General features: G+C 41.2%; 1 protein-coding gene across 4 annotated transcripts in view; it reads left to right on the plus strand.

Moving 5' to 3' along the window:
- The window catches only part of LOC140359606 (FERM, ARHGEF and pleckstrin domain-containing protein 1-like), a 55,800-nt gene that overhangs the window by 5,462 nt on the left and 24,112 nt on the right, over window positions 1-26,226 (plus strand). The gene's annotated exons all lie outside the window — the stretch shown is intronic.

Genomic DNA, 26,226 nt, shown 5'->3' on the forward strand with positions numbered 1-26,226 from the left:
CAAAGTGAAACGCAAGAGTTGTACAGTTGTCGTTAGCTGTGGCTAAATTGAGCCCGTTTTTGGCCTCATGGGGAGCTGGGTTGGTCCTGTTCTACTTCTGGTTCAGTCCAGGTTGAGCTTCAGGGTTAGTCCCAGTGTCGCTGCGGCGCATGTGCAGGTGTGAACTCGCCCTAAGGTAAATATCGTAGGTGGTCCAGAGTAATGATTAAGTGTTGTGCAATATGAGAGGTTCAGAAACATGTGCTGGAATATAAAAATGTTGCAATATTGTTTAACCAGTAAAACATATTGCATGAAATTAAATGTATCACAATAACAGATTAGGGTTCTACATTCTACATTTATTGTCAGTTAAAATGTAGAAAAGGCTGATTTAATCATGATTTTTCACGTTTTAACCTTATTTTGGTATAGTAAAAAGGCATGTACACGTTTGTTTTAATCTAACTGAACTTATTGTGCCAAAACATTTATAAAAGATATTGCTGTAATATCACTATATTGACTATATTTACTGGTTTCATTTGGGGACAGTGTCATTGAGCTCATGATGTTGAGGCTAATCTTTTGGAATGACAAAGAAGGATAAGATTGGGACTGAGGAAGCAGATTGGTTAGGATTGATATTGATTGATACTTGGCTGACTTCTAAAATGAATTACGAAATATGTCTTTATATCCAAAAAAAGAAAAGAACTGATTCACTTGTAGCATTTTATTGCTCTATTGAACATTCCTCTATTCAGCTAGTCCACTGAGGTATGTCTTATTTTTGTCAAGACGCTCCTGTTATGCAAGATTCCTTTGAATGAAAAATAATGCAACATAAATTCCATTCATGATTTCAGGATGTGGGAGATTAAGAAGCTCTTCGTTTTGATCTATATTTAGACAACGTGGCTCATCACAACGTGTGTAAAATTATATACACATTGTTTCATAGGCTTAGGCGCGACTTAGCGTTAGCGATACTAATACCTAAATGATTTATTACATTTATCCAGACATGAGTAGGCTCTGCATGGCATAAATCCCACACACATGCTTTCACTTCCAAGTGATACCTTTCATATAAACAAAGTAGGAATCTGGAGTAAACCCCCTTATTTCCTGCATTCCTCCAAGAGCGGTTGTGTTTTCGCAGAGGTGTCCATCAGCTTTGATTTAATGTCACAAGCGCAGGGCGGAGTACGTGAGAAGACTGCCATTTGGCTCGAGATTGAAAACCAAGACACTGCGTTTAACCACATTGAAGAGGTGATGGAGGAGCAGCTGTACCATAGCGATCCAGTGTGCGCGGATGGGACTCAGTAGTTAAGCGGTATTACTGACGGTTTGGGAGAGCACCGAGCAGGATGGATGAGTCCCGCCGGCTATGTCCAAAGGCAATATAGGTTAAAGTGACTCTAAAACGAGAGCGAGAGAGGAGAGCGAGAGGAGAAAGTAAAAGATGGATAGAGAGAGACTATTCTTACCAACAAATGTGTGCTGAACGCTTAAGGCACCAGTGATTGATATTAACATTTGGCACACTTTGGAACAAGGAAGTATTTAAAGTGTTGTTTGCAGGTCATGGTGCGTTCTGTGATTGTGAAATGGGCAGGTATAACAGCCTTTGTTAGCTTTTCTAAATCTATTTGTGATGTGATGTTTGCCTGAGAGTCATATTACTTACCAACATTAGAGAGAACCTCTGTTGTTCCTCTTGAATGGTTGTCCTCTTTTGTTGAACAATTGTGATTTGGAGTAAAACCCATACGCCTTATTTATTTAAGTACAATGACTTTAGCAACTCAACAGAATAACAGTTTTAGTGAACATCCACCTCCGCTCCGGGGCCAAATATGAGGAACAAAAGATGTAAAAGTCACTCTGTTGGGACAAGAGTGTACCTGCCAACGCATGTATGAGCACCTGTAATGATGCAGAGATGATTGGTTTGAGTCAGAAAGGCCCCTGTTTGACCCTGTTCTTTAATAGTTAACACGTTCTACTCAGGCTTTTCTAGATACTCAAAGTGGCTGTGCAGTTAAGTGCATTATTCATTCAGGCTTTTTCCGTTGTTGCTGCCAATCTGCCCCTCCAACCACTGTATATGTTATTTATTTATTTATTTAACACTTCCTAACCCTTCCGATCTAAGGGACAGTGTAACTACGACATCATTCTATGGACTTTCTAAATAATAGCTCTGCGTGCCTATAAAATGATATCATATGCTTTTAAAACCAGCCACGTAAACGCATCGCCAACCGTCTTCGCAGAGTTTGAACTTGTCTTTGAGGACAGCCAATGTAATGTAATGTAAAGCTAACGTAAAAGAAATCAAGACAACAACAAACATCTCTGGCGTTTTGAGTACAAACACTCAGATTAGATGTTTTCTGCTCTGAGACACACGGCTGACGAGGCTCCTGGCAGAAGCGTAACACAAGGGCCCAGCTAACAGAACGCTTTATTCACTGCTCAATTTAACACACATTACCCCTTCTATCTGGAGTCAGCAGTCAAGATAAGAATTTCCGCAGGTTTCGTGTTGTTCGGCGCCGGAGCATGCAGGGAGTACATCTCACTTGTCGTCGCTTTGTAATCAGTGTGAGCCAGTTTGTTGTAGCAATAAATGCCGCTAAAAGACCACTCTCTTGGCTCCAAACTGCTAAACTATCACCACTTGTTAGCCACTGTATCTGTAATGATTGTGCTGTGATGAAGGATATGGAGCACATTGCTGTTACCATGGCACACGCATCACGACTGATATCATCTTTACCTGCAGCGGATAGCAAAGATAACGTCATGGTCCACCAAACACATTCGTCATGCGCTTATCGTGCATCGTGTACCGTTGTCTCAAATAGTGGCGTTCTAAGGCTGGTCCGACCAAACTATCGGCTGGTTAATGTGTAGCTTTACAAAAATATAAAGCGTCCTGCAGCCTCTCCCAGTAACTGATACCAATGGCTTCAGTTCCTGTTCCTCTGGTTCACAGGGGTAAGTTTCCACCTCAGCAGGCAGGAGTATCATATGGTCTAGAAAACAAAAAGGGGCCATCTCGCCATCTCGTGGGCCACATACCACGCGGTGTCCTACTTTCTCGCTGGCTGTGGACGCTGTGATGTTGATCGGCTGCACAAACCTGGACATGGGGCTGTATGTGATGGATGCCGATGAAATATGACGGTGGTTTGGGCTGATGTTTGGTGTGTAATCTCAGCTGTGTTCTTTTTGAGTCAGAAATGTGTACAATCTAGTCAGAAAGGGTTTATGGTGTTTCTATTCATGGTGTTTGGTGGTCCAGTCATTGGAAATTGTCAGTAATAGGGTAGTAAAATGTATTGAACATCAAATATGTATCAATACTAAAAAAAATCCCATAAAAAAGTCAAAATGTGGCTTTTCTTGAACACTATTAGAATTGTCTTCAGCTTTATGAGCACTACTATAAGACCAAAGGTTTATTTTCTAAAACCTTGACCTTAAAAGAACAGTTTTAAATTCTAATTTTAAAATAAAAATCGGTATCAGGAAGTGAAATTGAGACAGAAATGTGAGTATTTAACACTAGTCAGTAACAATCTTGGGGCTGTTTCGTCGATCAGTAAAACTCTGGTTTGAAGCGAGTTTTCTATTTGAAGTAATAAAATGTACCATAATTTAAATGACACTGATTCTGATTATTTTTCTATCATTGCGTAATAGAACAAACTGTTGATGGAGGTAATCATCATCGTTTGTGTGGACACCAGAAACACTGTGTAAGGTGCTGCTGTCGTCCACAGGCCACTCGCTCTGACACTATGCTGATGTTTTGATGCTCGTGTCCCGTGATGGCCGAAGGGCCTGCACATGTTGCTTGCTCTGAAGTGTGATTGCAGGTTGGATAAGTGTTGGGGGATGGTGGGATTGAGCCGGGGAGAGAAGGAGATTCATGCTTGGTGCTGGGAATGAAGGCAGCAGTCATAGTCCATTAGGCCCACTTTACTTGTAGCATACTAACTACACAGAAAGTCCCTCTTCACATGGGACGATATGTGCACAAGCATTTTCTCTTTGTTTTTACGCTAGAGCAGCTAATTGCTCTCTTCCTAATGAGTCACTGAGGGCAACTCGTCTCCTATAGCAGAGCACATTGCATTTGTCCATTAACGTCGGCCTTGAGAAAAAAATCTTCATTTCATAAATATAAGCTATCTATCATCTCTCTGAGTGCTTCCTGTGAGTGTTTTGGACTCCTGCTCCATAGCGACAACATTGCAAGCTTCCGTTTAGCTTCTGTTAGCTTTTCAATATAAATACTTCTTTCTTTGTCGGCGGTGATACTTGCCAACTTCCACTTACTGTGGTCAAGTTTCAAATGAGCCTATAAAGCTGGACATACAGTACACCACGGGATGCTATGTCTGGTAGTGTTTACATAAGCTGATAACTGTGTACAATTGTATTCTCACAGATGGTTCAGATCGCTATGAGAGTCTCTGTTGTTGACACCAGAAACACTGGATTTCATCAATTGATTTGCAGATTATAAAATCACAAACCTGCTTGTGCTTTAGATGTCTTGAATGTTGACTCAAAATGATCACATTTGGATTCAAATGTCCACTAAAATGAAGGTTTTATGTACTGCTTTGTCTCTGGATCATTCGCCTGGTGATATGTGAGGCCAGGTTTTAAAAATAAATTGCTTGTGAATATTTGTGTTAGTCATCAGTAATAGGAATGTCTTTGTGCTCATAAGGGCACTGTGTATTTGGCACCTATACGGCATTGATGTATTGAAGGTGCCATGGTAACCAAACCGTCTCTGGTATGCTCACTGTATAAAAGCAAGTCTAATAAATGTAACATGACGTTTCTGTCACTTTTCAGGCAGACCATTTGAGGGTAGAGCAGCCTTATGTGTTAAAGGTGAACCCCATTATCCACAGCCCACACGTGACAGGCTCTTATACATCCCGATGTGACCGTGGTGGTCCTGGAGCGTTTCTCCCGTAGCTGGATAGTTAAGTTGGTCATGCTCTGGCATTTTCGACTGCAGACTTCATATCGAACCATAAAACGAGGGAGATGTGAGATTGAATCGAGCTCCTGTGGCCACACCTCTGTTGATGATGATTGGGTGATTTTTAACCTTCCCATACATGTTTTCGGTGTAATTAAGGGCAGCGGAGACCACCCAAGCACCCAAAGCAAGCACCAGAAAGCACTGTACTGAATTCCCTCACACCAAAAAGGTCCGTAATCATTGGCCTATTCTGCTACATATACTGTCGCTTGTTCATTGTGATGGAAAGTAATTAGGAGAGGCCACTCTGTTCACACTGAATGACAATGAGGTCCCGACGTAATGGCATGATGGAGGAGTTCTGTCATCGGATGGCTGTAGGAGAAATTAAGTCCAATGTTGCGGTGGAAGTATACCTGTGGATCAATGATTGCATTGGAGGATTAGAGCGGCATCGGTTTGACACAAGCAAAATAGCAATTACACAAAAAAGGGTTGGGCAAGGATGACATGCAATGGTTGTGTTGCAGATTGAATGTGTGAGTGAGTTTGGATTATAACATTAAATCACTGTGCTGAACAGTTTGATGACATTGTTTTTTTTGTTTTTCTTGTGCTAAAGTCAATGATTTATGTTTTAAATGCACAATCTACTGACTTAAATGGTACATTACAAAAAGTGAATGTAAATTATGTTAACCTGGGCTGTAGATTTTTAGACAACCAACATTTTACTTGTTTTAATTTCATTTTGACGTAGATTTGGATTGGACAACAGCAGAAAGGAGTAGGTTTGGTGTGAGTTAGCTGAATTTAGCAGTGAATCATTCAGTCTTTTTACATATAAATGCACCGTTTCCTTGAAGATTTCTGTAGATAAGTGCAGTTTGGATCAGAGACATAGAGAGGCCTAATAGTTTTGAGAGCCACACCCTGTTTTTAGTTGACTAATGAATCGGCAAAGCAGGTCTTTAGTCGACCAAGAATTACTACAGCTATTTATAATAATACGGGCCCAGAACACAACATAGAAGCCACCAGCAGCGACCGTCCTCGGGGATCACTTAAGAAAATATTTGTTGCAGCGAATTCTCATAAAACTGTAGAGATGGGGCATATTGACTCAACTAAAATGGGTCTAGGGTGGGTCGCTATACTTAAACTGCCGTTATTACAATTGCAATGTAGATCCAGTGTCTTAGCAGATGTTTTGTCTGAGCCGAGTGTATGAGTTACACATTTTAATATGATGTATTCAAGTTCAATTAGTCTTTGTCTGTGTTGAGAACCCTATTTCTCTGTTATGTGTCCCTGTCTCTCTTCTATTAGACTTTAATGAGAAGTTATTATTACAGTCGTTTCCACAAAGCCGTCTCCATTGTCCCATTTTGCCAGCTTAATCATTCCTTAATCACAATAAACACAGTCTTGCGGCATTAGAACAGACACTCGTCAAATTGAGCTGAAATTTTCAAAAGCGCCGACTCTTATTCGCAACTTTGATTTTCTGCTGTGTTTTCCTCTCCGCTTTGGGACGTGGGGATGCTGTCGAAATTCTACCCACACATTGTTTATTCACGTCACAGCCCACCGTGGCTCCCCTGCACCAGCCTGTGTATGTTCATATATTACATGTCTACAGTTCTCAGAGGGGGAGAGAAGGTGGGGTGTGGGGGGGGGGGGGGGGGGGGGGGGGGGGCCGCTGATGGAACCTGTGCGAAAATGGTTTGGAAAAGCAAGCATGATTTGGCCGCTATATTCAGATGGGCACAATTAGTTTTGGATTTGGACTGCAGTATTGTGCAAATGGGTTTCAATCAAGCACAAGTATTCTTTCCTAGTGGCAACTGGGCAACTTCGACTAGGAGGGGCTTTTGGCAGGACACGTTCTGGCCAGTTAGTTGCAAGGTTCTTATGTGAGCGCCCATCATACAGAATAAAAACATGAGTAAGTATTTTAAAACCCGAACAAAAATCTGATTAACTATTTAGTATGCCTGTTACTAGATGTTAGCCATTAATATGTGCATGTTTTTGTATTAGCATATTGTCAAGGGATGGACAAATATCAGCTTTGTCAATATCATGTTTATTTTTTGTTTGTTTTTAGTTTCTCTTAATGTCGTAGACCATATTTGTCTGATATAACACAGTTTGCCCCATGTGCCAATGTGTCATTCCCAGTTTGTCCTCAGAGCATCTGCGTTAAACAGACTAAGTTCAAATGGAAATTGAAGAGCAATTGAGCTAAAAAACCACAACATTGTTTTTTTTTGAAACAATACGTTAATATGTGAACATTACTACTACAGTTTGTGGATCTTTTATAGTTTTATTAGCAAATATTGCTCCATGACTACAGTGATAAGACAAAACGGCAAAATACAAAATATAAATAAAATATAAATAAAAATAAGTCGGTGCAATCCCTCATTCATCCAAGATTGTTCCATCGTAGGAAAAGCATTAAGCTGTAGTCATCCGGACACTGCTTTTGAAGAACAGTACGTTTTGACTTTCACCCAAAATGTAATTCTCAATCTGCAGCTCTACTCTTAGAACTCAGATATATATCCTACTCAGAGCTGCGTAAGCCCTGCCCACCGGGCTATTATCAGGAGGATACACCCAGTGAGCAGGGCTTACGCAGCTCAGAGTAGGATAAATGTTTTTAACTGAAAGTTCAACATCAACCTTATAATCTTATCTTATCTTATAAACTGCAGTCTAACCACTTTACTCTGTATGATTTAGACATTATTCGTCGCTATCGTTCTGAACAATCCCACCACCTTGTTTGCCATATTAATGAGTCTTGTAAGCTTATTAGCGTCACTGTCTTTTCTCTAACATGAGAGGAACACTGGTCTCTGCAGATTAAATGTGCTGCTGCTCCAATGGAGACAGTCAGTTTCAGGTTTTTACTACACGCTTCTGTTTGTGCAGTGATTTAGAGCTAGCAAACTGGTAGGAGCCTGGTGACCATGGCAATCCATTCCTCCCCCTTTCTGAGTGTATATGGTCTTTTACGGCTGTACTTGTGAATGAAAGGCTTGTTAGTGACAGTGCACAGGACTGCTGCACCTCTGTGATGCTTATCCGCTGTGTTTGCAGACACACTGACAGTGAGCGGCTGGGAATGTGTGCCACCCCAGAATCTGATATTTGTCACTACTGCCTGTGCTAATATTTCACAGTTAGGATCCTGGAAACGACAAGACATCTTAAATGTTTGCCAAAATATTACAAGATTCATTGATGAAAGATGCTGTCTTACCTTTCCCTCTGCAGTTGCTTTTGCCCAGTAATTATAGTTGATTGCATTTTAGTTTGCTGTAAGTTTTTTCACCTCCAAAATAAAAAGAGATGGATTTGCATTGCTGGATAGGATTTTATTATATGATGATATGAGATATATGTGGCTAAAAACCTTAAATTTATGCCTTTATTATAGGCAACTATGGGCAATATATTTATTTAGTTTTCCCATGAAATAAATGAGTGGTCATAGCTACAACAACAAAATATCAAAACAGTCACTAATTGTATTACTTTCAATTGTCAAAACAAGAATGCCCTTTTCGCTACTATGGAAACAGGTAATTTAGTTGTTAACCTTGAACAAACCTAGCCGTGCATTTATTCCTTTCCTTCCCCTCCGTTAAAGGCCAGATCATGGCACCACGCCGGCCTTACGTATGTGGGGTTGCCTTGGCGACGCTCTGAGGTGCACGAGGAGCGTCGTGCTGCAGAGCTCTGTCTTCTTCTTGCTACATATCTGCTGCCAGGACGAAGGAGGAAGAAGAGGAGCTCAGTGAGGGGAGGTGGAGCGGGGCGGGGGCGTGTATGGGGTCTTCTGCATATACACCCAGCGTTAATGTTGCTTCTACTGCAATGCACGGCTGCACGCCAATTACGCTGAAGATATCCCGGCCCAGCACCCCTGCTGTACGTGTAGACTTTTCTATAGTCTGCAAATCCCCTCGTTACTTTAAATGTGACTGACAACAAGACTTTTCTATAGTGGGTTTATTAGCCCGTCTTGGTTTCATTGCTTGATTGACCTACTTTTGCCCCTCAAAGCTGGTATTGGGTTTGGGGTTGTGTGGATTTTAAAGCGGGGGGAGGGGGCTGATGCTTACTGTCACATATAAAATACATAAATGGGAGATGTGTGGGCTGCACTGTATAAGAAGTCGGTTGGTCCTGGAAAAGCGGCGAAATGTCTTGTCAATGTAACAAGCTTTATTCACAATATTCACTTTTATAAACTTGTTACACACACACACACACACACACACACAAATCATATATTGACATGTTAAGGTGCAAGGTCCGCCACCTACTTCACCCTCCATTCAGATGTTTTTGCTTTGCTTGGAATGTTCCACAGCATGGCATTAATAAACTATAATAATACAATGGCATAAATTAAATTATTATTATCTTTATTGCTCAAAAACAGCTTACAAAATAGGCATCCTTACAGTGAGTGAGGCTGCAGCTGCACAAATCCAACCAAGTGACATCACATGCTTGTTTCCATGGAGATAGATAAGTCAATGTCAGACTTTGGAGCATATGGACAAATAAATGACACGGAGACAAGCAGGTAAATGAACACACATTGTTACATTTGACCTTTTTAGCAGTTTTGGCTAGTTTGCCTTGTTTTAGCAAGTTGGATAACATTTTTAGACTATTTGCATTAAATGAGTGAAATAATAATGATAATTTAGTCTCAAACAAGAAAAAACTGTATTGAAATCAGTGAGACTTTGAGGCATGTTGAATCTGTTCCTGTCAAGTAAACAACTCCTCAATAACACATACTTTTTGATTGGACATTTCATAAGTCATATGTGAGGTTCTTTGCGGTGCATCGAGGTGTCACAGAGGCAAAACAAACATGAACCCTGTGCTTTTGCTTGACTTGTTCACCTCCTGAAACTGTCTCACTGCAGATGGAGTGAGAGGATGAGAGATGGATGCTTTCCCACAGCCGTACTTTCCCGGATGCTTCCAAAAATATAATTAGGTTGTGGTGGACTGGTGGTGGCTTCCATGGGAGCAGAGAAAACTGTGCTGTGTTGTAGGGAATGCATTTGCTCCTAACAGGATTTCGGGTTTATGGGAAAGTAACTCAACTAGGGGATATAAAGACGATGTGCTTTTGATTACTTCTGCATCTAATCTCAAGATATACAGTATTAGTAAGTAGCTAAACTCAATTGAACTCAAGTATGTTTCCAGAGTGCTTACAGATATTAAACTGTAATTTGCATGACAGGTTGTTGTGATAACTGCAAATATTGTCAAGTGGAACATTCAAACATAACAAATAAAGCTAGGGTACCTGATTTCCACACCACGAACCTAGAAGTAGGTTTTTAAATCCGTGTAACTCGTCCTTAGTTCTCACAAACCCTTCGGCACACGCATTCATTTTCGGGCAGGTGCACAGCTTTAAAAAAGCTTTTTTCTGACGGTAAAGTGAAAACCAAAGTACAGCCAATCAGAACGCTGCCTTCAACCTTTACGTCCGCATTGACAAGACATAAACTACTTGACTATAGAGTGGTCTAATTTTTTGTCGCTAAGTGCTGCTTTTACAACATATACTTTGGTGGAAAACACAAAAACGACTAATTTAAAACAACAAAAAAGAGTCAGGTACCCCAGCTTTAAGACAATGCTAAACTGTACAGAGTATTATGAACTAAAAACAAAAACTTTGATTGCAAGTTGGTGTTTCAATTGACAACTCTAAGTAAAAACATTGATCGCATGTACCACTGTCAAAGAGATAATCATAACATTACATTCAAAATCAAATGTTCTATGGGCATTAACATTAGATTGACATGACAATATTGTTCAGCCGTTTGTGTTTGATGGAGCGACTTCCTAATGTAAAGAAAGCTGCCTCTCGTGCTTTCCTCTTTATGCTGCACAGGCTATACTGTGGTGCACAGGTGCTTTGGGAAAAAGTGATCCCTTTATAATGAGTCTTTCCTGTTCCTATGGCAACCAAGATGGATGTGTGTACCTTACATAGTTTTTTCATGTTTATTTCCCTCATACAGCCAAGCGCCAGTTGACTTGTTACTGCCACAGAACAGGAGCCTAAACAAACCTTCTGTGTTGTTTCATGACACGCTTGAAAGGAAATCCACGACTTTTGCTGCATATATTATCTGTCACGCGTCACCCTTTGATGCTGATCTTAAGCCTGTCGAGCCGGAGTAGACTATCAGAGGCAGAAGGCTATAGACATCACAGACAGCGCAGTGGGCGGGGCTACAGGGGCGCTGCTTCGGGCAAAACTCCAATCCCTCTGATGTGCTCCCAGTCTGGAATACATTCTGGAATTCTCACAGAGGAACGCGATAACTCAGCTTCAGAGAAAGTCTCCCAATGAAGGGTGATCAATTTTTCATTGAGAATGTACTGGGTAATTTATGTCAGAGCTGACCAGAAAAGTCATGACATAATGTTAAAGTGTTTTTGTTGACTCCCCAAGCTGGATGGCTGAAAATAAATGAATGGAGCTGCTACATACCCCAAAGCTATCTATAATTACATTAATTTTTAAACACCATTTAAAAAGACTATTTACTATTGTATTTATCTAATTGGAAAACATGAATTGGTAACCTTTTATACAGCCATGTTAATGCCAAAATGTACCTCATTTCTCACGTGGGAGTAGGGGTCGCCTCTCCACAGATCTGACCTGTGACTTGGTGTGGTGTCTGTTGTCACTTGCTTTTCGCCGTGGTAATAGATATTTATGTTATATCTATTTACATCTATATGTAATATGATATTTATAGTTTTATGCAATACTGTGGAACATTTAGACAACGATGATGTGCTCTCCACTTTATATAGTCACACAGTCCAGCTTTAAACATGCTTTAAAGGTGAATCGTGTACTGGGAAAGGCACAGGGTCTATTTTTTAGATGGTAAGGTAATGGTATGGAATAATATTGACAAAAAATAATATAAAAAAAACTTTAGTATTGTTATCAGGATACTAAAAAAAAGAAATCAAGACATTCTTTTTACGACAGTTAGACAATATTAGTCCAACAGAAATGTGTCTTCAAATGTATTATTTGATGTTTAATTAAGACAAATGGGTTTTTCATTTTCATTTTTAATTAGCTCTTTTGATAGATTGAAATACTAGATTTTCCACATTTACATATCTTCAAAGCAAAATCACTATATTATTTAAATGTCGATATATATCTCTAGTGAGACTATTTGACTCTAAGCTTGTAATACATGCATTTATTCATTAAATTCACTCACAACACCAGCCTCCAGTTTTGCACAAATTACACATCACTTTTTCAAACCCCAGATGACTGCATTAACCTTTTTGCCCGTACAACAACTGCAGTCCACAGCATTGTCTGCACTATTTGGCGACATGTTGCATTCCCCCTCTGCTCCGTACCTGTGCAGCTGAGCCCGCCTCCCGCTGGTCCTCCGCTGTAATTGAATGAGGGGGTCTCCAGGGTAGGCACAGGAGAAAATGTGGGAGGCAGAGGACGATTAATGGGTGAAGGAGTGAGGAGGGACAGAAGCCATTGTGCTGCGGCGTCTGAGAGAGGGAGCGTGCCAGGAAACCAGAGGAGAGGAGGAATGTGTGAAAATACTGTTCTGTGCATGCCAGATACTGACCACGCCACACATGGACGCTTGCATAATGCGCAAGTGCCACAGAGGAAGGGATTCTACCGTTTCACTCTGTAATTCTGAGTAAAATCTGGATAAAAATATCTAGGAGACATCATTTTTAGGGCCGAGCCCCAGCAGGGCGGAGGGCCTATTGCTCCCGCAACTGTCTGACCAAACATGCGGGCGCAGCCCGCATGTTTGGTACCCCGTCGCCCCTTGCAAGTACAGTGAACTAGCCCATGCCGAAGGCATGGATCATGCATACTTCGCGCTGCTGTTGTCAACAACTGCATTCCTCCAAAAACCCTCCTGGCATCGTCCCGTACGCGAGAATCCATGCCGCAGGCATGGGCCATGCTTGTATCTGCTCAAATCAATGGAAGTCTATGGGGAGTGGGCGGGGCATCCCGACGGAATAGGGAGTGACGAGCGCGTAAGCGCTCGTAATGATGATTCCACCCAATGGCGGCATCGGGAAGGCTTAGAGCTTTCAAACGATGTATCATTTGTTGTTATAGTGGAAACGGCTATATTGTTTTTGCTAAAAATATTATTATTAGGCCCGAGCGCCACAAGCTGGCGAGAGGCCTATTAATCTCGTAAGGCCGTGCGAAGCACGGCTGCGAAAGTGCGCACGTAGTGCGCACGAAATCGAGCGCGAAGCGCTCGCCCACTTCCAAACACTCACTAACGCACTCCTTCACTCACGCACGCCCCGTGCATACTAATTAATAGTAGGAAAATGGAACATTACCGTTGTAAACGGGCGAAGCCCGTGCAAAAGTGCGCACTAAACGAGCACTTTACATTGAGATGACGACCGCGAAGCGAAGCGGTCGTCATCCCCATATAAAGCACTCATTTGCGCTAAGTAGCTCACGAATACGTTCCCCATCTCTTGCATGTTCCGTGCATATAAGCATGTAATGCAAAAATTGAACATTATTACTGTATAGAGGGCCAAAAACACAAAGTGGGCGGAGCCCACTCAAAATTAACGAAAGTACCCGTCAGTGACCAGGGACCCACACCATGAGGTAGGAAAGCGCGAGCGCTTTCCGAAAATGTATAGTTTATGACATTTGAAAAATGGGAAACATTGTTTTCGCATCGGAATATTATTCTTTCTTCTTCTTCTTCTTCTTCTTCTTCTTCTTCTTCTTCTTCTTCTTCTTCTTCTTCTTCTTCTTCTTCTTCTTCTTCTTCTTCTTCTCGGGACCAACCCCCCTATTTTTCACCCAGTGAACATTGACGAAAAGTCACAAAAATAAAAATGTTCACACCTCTAAAAATCGTGCCTCTCTACATTCTGGCTATTTCCCTTTTCTAAAATAAAAAAAATTGGCGCGTTAGCGCCCCCAAATGTACCAAAAATGCATTGAGAGATGGGAAATGACCCAAAAAAAATCTGATCGTAGAATCATGAAATTTGGCGCAGAGGTAGATGGTGACAAGAGAAGTAAAAAATATTATTACGGCAACGCCGTCCGCCCAACCAAATGTCGGCCATATTGCTTCAAAAATGGCTAAACATGACTTCGGAGTTTTTCCAAACGTCATACTTTTACGAACTCCTCCCAGGGCGTTGGCCCTAAAAAGCTGAAATTTGGTGAAAATGCTACTGAGGAGTGGGACATCAAAAGTTATCCAAATTACATTGATACCTCTCACGGTCTCGGTGCGGCGAAGCCGCAAACTGTAGCTAGAATTTCAGAAATCTCCCATATTTAAAATTTCTGCCGTTTGCGCAGATAAAGTCCGAATTGCGTCAAATTAGAATCAGTTGTTAAACTCTTTGCCCTAAACCTACTTGAAGTGAAATAAATTCATTTGGCGCCACAGCGCCCCCTACAGATTTTATATGGAGGTTAAATGTTTAGTTTTGCGAAATTATATGAAATTTGACACACAACTCAATTTTAGCATCCCCATCAAAAAAGTCAATGAGACCCATGTCATAATTGTTATGGCGTTGCCGTAACGATGACCGAAACCTTTCATGTTATTCCAATGGGGAAATCGCCAGAACATGTTTACACTTTAGACTTTCACAAACTCCTCCCAGGGCGTCAGCCCTATTAACCTGAAATTTGGTGAGACTCATCTTCAGAACCATCAAAAGTTATCCACATTTTCATTCAAAGAGTCACGGTGTCTGTGCGGCAAAGCTGCACATTTTGCCAAGAATTCAAAATAAAATAGTTTTTTGATGGTAAAACAAAGGGGAGAAGATGTGACAGCGTCACAGATTCAGCAGTAGGCGTAATAAAAGGACAATTGGGGTGCGTTAGCGCCCCCTCCTCTTGCGGCGTGGCGGCGGTGTGGCGGCGGCGTGGCGAGGGCCGATCATTGCCGCTTGCGGCTATATTTAGGCCCGAGCGCCACAAGCTGGCGAGAGGCCTATTAATCTCGTAAGGCCGTGCGAAGCACGGCTGCGAAAGTGCGCACGTAGTGCGCACGAAATCGAGCGCGAAGCGCTCGCCCACTTCCAAACACTCACTAACGCACTCCTCCACTCATGCACGCCCCGTGCATACTAATTAGTTGTAGGAAAATGGAACATTACCGTTGTAAACGGGCGAAGCCCGTGCAAATGTGCGCACTAAACGAGCACTTTACATTGAGATGACGACCGCGAAGCGGTCGTCATCCCCATATAAAGCACTCATTTGCGCTAAGTAGCTCACGAATACGTTCCCCATCTCTTGCATGTTCCGTGCATATAAGCATGTAATGCAAAAATTGAACATTATTACTGTATAGAGGGCCAAAAACACAAAGTGGGCGGAGCCCACTCAAAATTATCGAAAGTACCCGTCAGTGACCAGGGACCCACACCATGAGGTAGGAAAGCGCGAGCGCTTTCCGAAAATGTATAGTTTATGATATTTGAAAAATGGGAAACATTGTTTTCGCATCGGAATATTATTCTTTCTTTCTTTCTTTCTTTCTTTCTTTCTTCTTCTTCTCGGGACCAACCCCCCTATTTTTCACCCAGTGAACATTGACGAAAAGTCACAAAAATTTGCACACCTCTAAAAATCGTGCCTCTCTACATTCTGGCTATTTCCCTTTTCTAAAATAAAAAAAATTGGCGCGTCAGCGCCACCAAATGTACCAAAAATGCATTGAGAGATGGGAAATGACCCAAAAAAAATCTGATCGTAGAATCATGAAATTTGGCGCAGAGGTAGATGGTGACAAGAGAAGTAAAAAATATTATTACGGCAACGCCGTCCCCCGAACCAAATGTCGGCCATATTGCTTCAAAAATGGCTAAACATGACTTCGGAGTCTTTCCAAACGTCGTACTTTTACGAACTCCTCCCAGGGCGTTGGCCCTAAAAAGCTGAAATTTGGTGAAAATGCTACTGAGGAGTGGGACATCAAAAGTTATCCAAATTACATTGATACCTCTCACGGTCTCTGTGCGGCGAAGCCGCAAACTGTAACTAAAATTTCAGAAATCTCCCATATTTAAAATTTCTGCCGTTTGCGCAGATAAAGTCCGAATTGCGTCAAATTAGAATCAGTTGTTAAACTCTTTGCCCTAAACCTACTTGAAGTGAAATAAATTCATTTGGCGCCACAGCGCCCCCTACAGATTTTATATGGAGGTTAAATGTTTAGTTTTGCGAAATTATATGAAATTTGACACACAACTCAATTTTAGCATCCCCATCAAAAAAGTCAATGAGACCCATGTCATAATTGTTATGGCGTTGCCGTAACGATGACCGAAACCTCCCATGTTATTCCAATGGGGCCAGAACATGTTTACACTTTAGACTTTCACAAACTCCTCCCAGGGCGTCAGCCCTATTAACCTGAAATTTGGTGAGACTCATCTTCAGGACCATCAAAAGTTATCCACATTTTCATTCAAAGAGTCACGGTGTCTGTGCGGCAAAGCCGCACATTTTGCCAAGAATTCAAAATAAAATTGCTTTTTGATGGTAAAACAAAGGGGAGAAGATGTGACAGCGTCACAGATTCAGCAGTAGGCGTGATAAAAGGACAATTGGGGCGCGTTAGCGCCCCCTCCTCTTGCGGCGTGGCGGCGGTGTGGCGGCGGCGTGGCGAGGGCCGATCATTGCCGCTTGCGGCTATATTTCTTCTTCTTCTTCTTCTTCTTCTTCTTCTTCTCGGGACCAACCCCCCTATTTTTCACCCAGTGAACATTGACGAAAAGTCACAAAAATTTGCACACCTCTAAAAATCGTGCCTCTCTACATTCTGGCTATTTCCCTTTTCTAAAATAAAAAAAATTGGCGCGTCAGCGCCCCCAAATGTACCAAAAATGCATTGAGAGATGGGAAATGACCCAAAAAAAATCTGATCGTAGAATCATGAAATTTGGCGCAGAGGTAGATGGTGACAAGAGAAGTAAAAAATATTATTACGGCAACGCCGTCCGCCCAACCAAATGTCGGCCATATTGCTTCAAAAATGGCTAAACATGATTTTGGAGTTTTTCCAAACGTCGTACTTTTACGAACTCCTCCCAGGGCGTTGGCCCTAAAAAGCTGAAATTTGGTGAAAATGCTACTGAGGAGTGGGACATCAAAAGTTATCCAAATTACATTGATACCACTCACGGTCTCTGTGCGGCGAAGCCGCAAACTGTAGCTAGAATTTCAGAAATCTCCCATATTTAAAATTTCTGCCGTTTGCGCAGATAAAGTCCGAATTGCGTCAAATTAGAATCAGTTGTTAAACTCTTTGCCCTAAACCCACTTGAAGTGAAATAAATTCATTTGGCGCCACAGCGCCCCCTACAGATTTTATATGGAGGTTAAATGTTTAGTTTTGCGAAATTATATGAAATTTGACACACAACTCAATTTTAGCATCCCCATCAAAAAAGTCAATGAGACCCATGTCATAATTGTTATGGCGTTGCCGTAACGGTGACCGAAACCTTCCATGTTATTCCAATGGGGAAATCGCCAGAACATGTTTACACTTTATACTTTCACAAACTCCTCTTAGGGCGTTAGCCCTATTAACCTGAAATTTGGTGAGACTCATCTTCAGGGGTGGACCATCAAAAGTTATCCACATTTTTATTCAAAGAGTCACGGTGTCTGTGCGGCAAAGCCGCACATTTTGCCAAGAATTCAAAATAAAATTGCTTTTTGATGGTAAAACAAAGGGGAGAAGATGTGACAGCGTCACAGATTCAGCAGTAGGCGCAATAAAAGGACAATTGGGGCGCGTTAGCGCCCCCTCCTCTTGCGGCGTGGCGGCGGCGTGGCGAGGGCCGATCATTGCCGCTTGCGGCTATATTTATTTTTCTTGTTCTTCTTCAGCGCTTTGATCTCTAATTTGACCCCCTGAACATGCTCAAAAACTCACCAAACTTTGCCCAAAATTCAGGATCGGCAAAAATTTTTATTTTTTCTGGGCCATTTTTTTTTTTGTTAAAAAATGGCGCGACAGCGCCACCGACAAAAGTCAAAATACATTGCGCCTATGGGAGACGCCCCGAGGTGAACTTTGGCGTAAAGCTACGAAATTCGGGACACGCATTCCTCTCGTGAGGACAAAAAAAAAAATATTGTGGCCACGCCCCCAGACTTACCCTATGGCCGCCATCTTCCTTTGAAAATGAAAACAAGCTGTGTTAGCCATTTTGTTTACGTCAAACTTTGACGAACTCCTCCTAGGGCGTTTTGCCCACCGACTTCAAAATCGGCGTACGTTCTCTGGACAAGTGGGGCATCTGAAGTTATCCAATTTTTTGAGATACCTTTACCGGTCTGTGTGCGGCGCAGCCACAAAGTTGGACAACTTATTTTGGGATATTGCAGGTCTAAAAATTGCTCACATTTGATCAAAACCAGTCCGATTAGGACCAAATTTGAATCAGTTGTTAAACTTTCTAGTTTGGACCAGTTTATGGTGACAAAATTCAAATGGGCGCGATAGCGCCCCCTACAGAGTGACCTTTAAATTAACATTGAAGGTCAAAAATTAGTTTTACCAAAATTGTCTAAACTTTACCCAAAATTCTATTTTGCCGTCCCGATCACAAAAGCCAATCACAAAAATGCCTAAATTTTTACGGCGTAGTCGTAGCGATGACAGAAACCTCCCATGTTATCCCTATGGGAAAACCACAAAATCTCTCAAATTACCACATTTTTATGTTTTACACTTTAACGAAGTCCTCCTAGTGCGTTTTGCCCACCAACCTCAAAATCGGTGTACGTCCTCTAGACAAGTGGGGCATCTAAAGTTATCCAAATTTTAAGGATAACTTTTACGGTCTCTGTGCGACGGAGCCGCAAACGTTTCCCAGAATTCTGACTTTTTGGCCTTCAGAGTGGCCTATAAACAATAGAGTTTTTCCAAATGACATGATAGTTTGCACACAATTCTAATTTGCCATCCTGATCATACAAGTATGAGAGCCAAAGTCATATTTTGTACAGCGTAACCGTAGCGATGACAGAAACATCCCATGTTATCCTTATGGGAAAATCGCTCAAATCACCACATTTTTACGCTTCACACTTTAACAAACTCCTCCTAGGGCGATTGTCAGATCAAACTCATATTTGGGGAAAATCATCTACACAAGCGGGGCATCAAAAGTTATCCATATTTTGATTTTAAGTGGTACGGTCTCTGTGCCGTGGAGCTGCAAATATACTGTCACAAATGGGAAAAACGCCAAATCCTTGAAATGTTCACATTTACGCTTCACACTTTAACAAACTCCTCCTAGTTTGTTTGGCCCACCGATCTCAAAATCGGTGTACCTCCTCTAGACAAGTGGGGCATCTAAAGTTATTCAAATTTTATGGATAACATTTACGGTCTCTGTGCAGCTGAGCCGCAAACTTTTCGCAGAATTCTGACTATTTGGCCTTCAGAGTGGCCTATAAACAAGAGTTTTTCCAAATGACATGACATTTTGCACACAATTCTCATTTGCCATCCCCAAATTAAAAGTATGGGAGCCAAAGTCATATTTTGTAAAGCGTAGCCGTAGCGATGACAGAAACATCCCATGTTATCCCTATGGGGAAACCGCAAAATCTCTAAAATGACCACATTTTTACACTTCACACTTTAACAAACTCCTCTGTGGGCAATAGCTCGATCAAGCTCATATTTTGGGAAAATCATCTACACAAGCGGAGCATCAAAAGTTATCCATATTTTTATTCCAAGTGTCACGGTCTCTGTGCGCTGGAGCTGCACATTTGACCGACATTTGTGTTAATTTGCACTGGTTAAACACAGCATTGTACATGTCCAATGTGTCACTGTCTTAGTTCTTAGACAATTGCGTTTGCGCCAACTCTATAAAATGCAGAGAGCAGCGTCGGAAGGCCGGCGGCCCGCGAGGGCCGTTGGATGCCGCTTGCGGCTTTAATTTAGTTTGTTAATGTCTTTGCCTTAGCACTATTCTAGTTGGGAAGATTGCAGAGGTCAAATGGTAATGAATCCCCTAAAAATATTGTTTGTGAAATAGATATTTTTTTACATTTAATGCTCATTCAGTTCTTATAAATCAGTTCATTGAGTATTTAAAGTATTTATGCTCTACCACACTTGTGCAATTACAGATGAGCAAAAGTCAAACATTGTCCCTCAGCCCAGGGCGATACTTTTCAGTCCGATCATTACACCACAGTATCTTTAAAGCTTTATAACCTGTATCACAACTGCCAGCCTCCCTCTGGCCTTTCTCTATTGACGGAGTGACGCACAGGACTCCAAAAGAGTCGGACCTGTCCTGGCTGAAGAGCAGTGTGTGAATGGCCCTTTAGTAGATATCAAAGGATTTGTCCCTGGGGACGCAGGCTTTCACACGAACAGTAGGGGGCGGTCCGCTCGGGGCAGATCAGCTCTCGACTGTGTCTCACCACCAGCAAATGACTGGCTTTCACAACTCGTCATTGACTCGTAAATAGTTATCTGAATGAACCTTTTCAGCGCAGGATTAGAGGGGTCAGGACTCGGAATTCAGTTTTGTGTTGAATCAAAGCGTGATCAAGTGTGCTTACATGCAAATCCTACCCGAGAGATCAGAAAGGAACTACACTTTGTAGTCTGTAGGCTGTGAACGCTCACATATCTCGGACTGGTCAGTGTATATATATTTTTTGTATATTGTTTTGTATTTTGCATATATTACAGTACCTTTGTTGCAGTGAACAAGATATGAGCTTAAGGGTGCATTCAAATTGTCATCATTTGGTCTTGAATTGAGCCCATTGTTCTGTTTAGACTTCATGTAGTCCAAGTTTAGTTTCGTCTTTAGTCTTGGTTTTGCTATTTTGATGTGGAGACTGTGTAAGTGGGAACAAACCCGAAGTTGTCTGTGCTTCAGCTTCTGATTGGATTGACAAATTGGTGATTTTCTGTGGATCTGTGGATTTGAGCGCAGACTGTTCACTGACTTTCAGAGGCAAGCTGCAGTCCCTTGCACTCCCAAGCTTGGATAAACACAGAAAGGAACAATTTGAATTTGATGTGAGAAAGAACAATTGGTGATGAACATTTCATTCATTTTTAAGGCTTATGTCTATATGCTTTTCTTAAAAATACTGACTGTGGCCTCTTGCATTTGATGTTCATATTTTGCAAATTAAAGACTTAGTGTTCTGATCATCTTTGACCTACTTTGAATGAAATGCATCTTTTATCAGATTTGCTCATTTCATAAGCACATTTGACCTGCTTTTCAGTGCAAACAGCATGGAAGCATTTAACCCAATACAAATATATTCAGTTAGCGAATTACACTCAAATGACTGCAGTGACGCAAAAGTGGAAATTCGAAGCATGAGGTTTGAATAGCATTTCAGTCTGAGCGCTCTGTGAGTTTCGCAGTTTAGGGACTGTTTGTAAATGAAACAGAATCTATTTAGATGATGGTTTACAATATTTTCATCCACTTTTTCTCTCAAAGTGAGGCCTCAGTTTCTAATCCTCTGCTCATGTATTATGTATGCATTCTTACATTATGCCTCCTTTAGTCCTAGACATGCCCTCGAGCTGCACCCTTTCTCCAATGCATTAATTTTGGCTTGTGTGAAAATCTGGGGCGCACAAGCGGGTGTGGCGTTTGCCATTTTAAACTCCAAATGGTTGCCTTTAGTTACAGTAATTATTACATTGAAAATAAAGTAAAGGACACATTTCTGGCCACATCCTTTCCTTTCATTCCTGGCTTTTCCTTTTATGGGTGGTAACATGATTTTTATTATTTTTCCCACTTTAGAATGTAGCAGTTGGCATGTTTATGTCAGATGCCCTCCCTTCCTTTGAGTATTATTACCAGTGCTATGCAAACTTGTGGTTATAGGCTGATAGTTCAGTCCTGATTCGGACCTGCATTAGTTCTGCATTCTTTTTGGTTTGTTCATGTTTAGTCCTGCTATTGTCCTGTTCTGATTTTGGATTTTATTCATTGGTGCAGTCATAAAACTAAACACATATTTAGCCTTGGTTTTGTCAATATAAGAGCACTGTAAGTCCAAATATTAGCTGGTGCTTGGTGTGAAACTTCTTCTTTTCTAAACCATGTGCTTCATGTCAGCTCCAGAATATCCCACAGATATTTTAGTACTAAAATATCACAAACGTCTTTTTGTTTCCATGGTTACCAGTCAGGCAGTGTGTTTGAATGGAAGACAAAACCATTGGTATTCTGCAGTGACAGAGGCTGGATCCCTGCTGGACCCAGTGGCCTGTGGACATGAGACAGCAGCTGCTGCGGCTGCTGCACAGTTGACTCTGTGTCGAGTGTTTGTGCCTGACTTTTCCACGACAACCTCAGATGTGCGATTTCACCTCCAGACAACATGTGTGCTATTATGGTGCTTGTGTTCGTGCATGAGCTTGAGGCTATGGGTTTAAATTAGGCAGTTTCTAATGCATGTTTTATGATGTTCTAATTATTGTAGGAGGTTCCGCTCCTCTGAAATCACACACACCGATCAGACATTACATTATGTTCACACGTGTGAAGTGAATTCCACATATACAAGATCTGTTCATCGCGGCAACAGTTGAACAGCATTTGAATGGCATTATTAATTGTGATTGCGACCAGACTGCTTTTTAGTTAGTTTGATAGGTGATTGATTTGACAAGAAGTAATCCTAAACAACCAACAGTGAGAACGTGCATGTGGAGAATACTGGCCTGTTTAATAGATATAACTCCAGTAGCATCTGATCTATGAAAGTGTCAGAATATAATGCACTGAACAAAGTGTGCAAAGTTTCCATCACATGGTGTGAGTCAGGTGGCCACATCACAACATTACAGACAAGTGCTCAAGTATGTCTTGTTCAGTGTAAGTTCCCTATCAAAGTGATATTGATGGCAGTTGTTTCACTCTGCAAATAGTTTCTTGGAGCTTGTCCTTAATCCTCATCAAGAGGAAGCACCTTCTGGACACGGACTCTGCCCAATGTAAAACTGATTACATTACTTATTATGGAGAGTAGTTTTGTTTGATTCTGTTAATTCCCTGTATAAAATGATCTGTCTAATAATCAGAATCAGAAAAGATTTATTGCCATTGCTAATGTACAGAATTCACAAACAGAACTTGCTTTGGTGATTTGAAAATCCTTATTTTGTGTTTAATGACTAATTTTCAAAAAGCTTGATTTGATCAAAAATAATGTTCTTTATCAAGTCTGATCTTCATCATGGCACCATGCTTCTGCTCGCTGCACTAATTGAACTACATCACAAGGCAGTGGCCTGTGGATTTCTTGTGTCGAGGTTAAGTCGTTTAAAGCTAATCTCTGGAAGGCCAATTGATCGGCCTCAACTCTAAAGAGCCATGTGCAGCTGTCATTATTTATTACTACGGGGGGTGGGCAGCAGGACAAGAGACATATCTGCGGTTGGTATCTGCCATGGAAGAACACAGTGTGGTCCCTTTAAGAATGTCAGAGTCTCTCTGGAGCAGATCATATGTTGGTTGACGTGGTGTTTGGATTCCCAAACCCTGTCTTGTGATGCTAGCGTCAAGAAACAAAAGTGCTGTTGTTCTACAATCACACACAACAAAATATTGTTTTAAGCCTCTGGATATTGTCAGTAATTCAGTTAACCACATTTTAAGTTATGCCCTGTTGATCAATTTTAGTTGACCAAAAGGGGGCTGCACAAAAGCTCTCAACACTATTATCTCTATGTCTCTGACTAAAACTGCAGTCAAAAGATCACAAGCGCTTGGAGTTCATGCAAGAACAAATATTTATACAGTTTATATGTGAAAAGGTTGATTAAGGATTAAGATTAATTCACAATTCACTTCCAAATCTTCAGCAAACTCACTCCATGTCTTCTCTTTTCTTCTTCTTTTGGCTGTTGTCTCATATAAATATTACATCTCAATAAAACAATGACCGTAGTAAAATTTTCCTCAACTAAGACACAATCAACAGCTACATCAACTAAACGCCTAAGGACCTACAGCCCTACTGCCCATGAGACCTCTTCACTACAAGACACACCGTGCATATTATAAAGACACATGCATCCAATCATGCTAATGCACCTTGTCTTAATAACCTCTTATTATTGCTTCTATTATTATTACACCCCGATGCCCCCATTGCACACTCACACTGAAGACATCAGAGTAATTAAGCCAATCAAGATGTCAGCCGCTGTATCGTGGAGCTGCTGGTTATGAAGGCGCCTCAGCTTCCACATAATTAACTGACTCTGGGCATTAATCCATCTACAAGGCCGTGTCCCATCTGGCTGCTGTGAGACCAGAGAGTTGGGCTCAAGGTGTGGGTGTTTACCTGGCCTTCATCCCATTCAACAGCTGCTACAGGAGTCTACATGTGTCACATCTGATATAGGCTTTGTTTTATCTTGGAAAAGTGCAAGCTGGATTTTTTGCCATGGTCTTATGTAGCCTGACGAACATCTCCAAGTAAAAGTAATTATTTTCTGTGGGCCAGTTTTCTCCTTTCACTGATTTATTTTTTATTTTTTCACTGAACATGGCTCCCTCAGTTTGCTCACCGATGGCTTTGCTTACCCAAACATCACATTGCTCCATTTACAATGTTCCAATTCATATGCATCATTTTGTCACTCCTCATAATGTGTTTTATTCCTTGGGTGGAGCTCGCGGGTTTTTTTTGTCCCATGATGCTTAATTAGGCTCCTAATTAACCTATTGATTGTTTTCTCATTCACAGTTTTAGCTTCGTCTTTGTTCACATTTTGTCTGTGCTGCAGGTGGTGGTGGACATTTAGCTGTTTCACTGGTATAAGACAATCTAATGTATTATAGATTTTAAAATGAGCAGCTGAACTGAGCAACTATATGCACATATTGTATATAGAAACATGATGTGTACAATGATTCTTACCTGTTTATTTGTTGTCTGTTAAGCTATTCAAAGTGATTAAGTAAAATCAATGGAACAGCTTGTTTTTTACTTTAGTAATGCAGTATTTAGGTTGACAATATATCTGTGCTGTCAGCGGATTTATTTTCATTAATCAGTATCGTAAAAATTCTCTAATATATTGGGCCAAAATGTCATGATTTCTAACAATGAAGCAGGTTACTGTATACAGAGGTGACTGTATGTTTACACAATCATGGAAATAACTATTATATCAATTTGGGGACCTTGTCAAATATTTAAAAAAGATCCTCATATGACTCCAGAAATGTAGGTTGAAAAAACTCTTCCATTGGACAAATTATAAAGTTGAGGCGTGGACACTGTTTTATTCATCAAAGGTTCATTTCACATGTATTATTCTGTCCTTTAATCACCTTGGCCGAACACAAAGTACTTCTTACTTGAATATAAAGTGAATCTTCTCCCTCCGTGTGAGTGACAGTAATCCCAGCTCTGGCGTGTCTGTGAGTCTAACCAGCGAGAGTCACATTTCACTGCCAGTTTCAGCAGAGCGAGTGAAAAGAGGACACCTTCTCTGGTAATTCCTCTCACCTTAAACACCCTGAGCCATGTATTCCTGTGGTAAATCTGGGAAACTGGCCTAATGCATGCAAAACCTACTGGAGAATATAGTTTTATATTACCTCTTATATTCTAGATAGGGAAGCTTGTTATTTGGCTCAAATACAGTTATGATTATTTGAGTTATGAGTATTTATTAGTTATGATTTGTGACTTAAAATTCCACTGTGGATTAGACTGGTTTTGAAGTGCAGATCAAGATCCCATAATTCAGAAAAGGGTTGATGCCCAGACGCTAATCAATGATTTATACTCAAACTAATATTAAAACCAAATACTTATGAGTGTGAGTGTTAGTTTCAGACCAGGCCACAGCTGTTTTGGGGCAGACTGACTGAAGCGAGGCTGCCAATACCCTCCAATCACCACCATCCACCCACACTTACACATACTGTACATAACGTTGGCTTGTGTATGAAGCTAACATCTATTGCTGTCGCACAATGAGAGAGCGGGAACTGAACCTTTGACCTTTGGGTTGGTGGACGAGTTCTCTATCTTAATAAACCTGATCCTGCACCAACACGTT

This window comes from Eucyclogobius newberryi, unplaced genomic scaffold (genome assembly GCF_026437365.1).
Source record: "Eucyclogobius newberryi isolate DKJ021-1_F unplaced genomic scaffold, fEucNew1.0.hap1 SCAF_14, whole genome shotgun sequence".
Classification (NCBI taxonomy): Eukaryota; Metazoa; Chordata; class Actinopteri; order Gobiiformes; family Gobiidae; genus Eucyclogobius; species Eucyclogobius newberryi.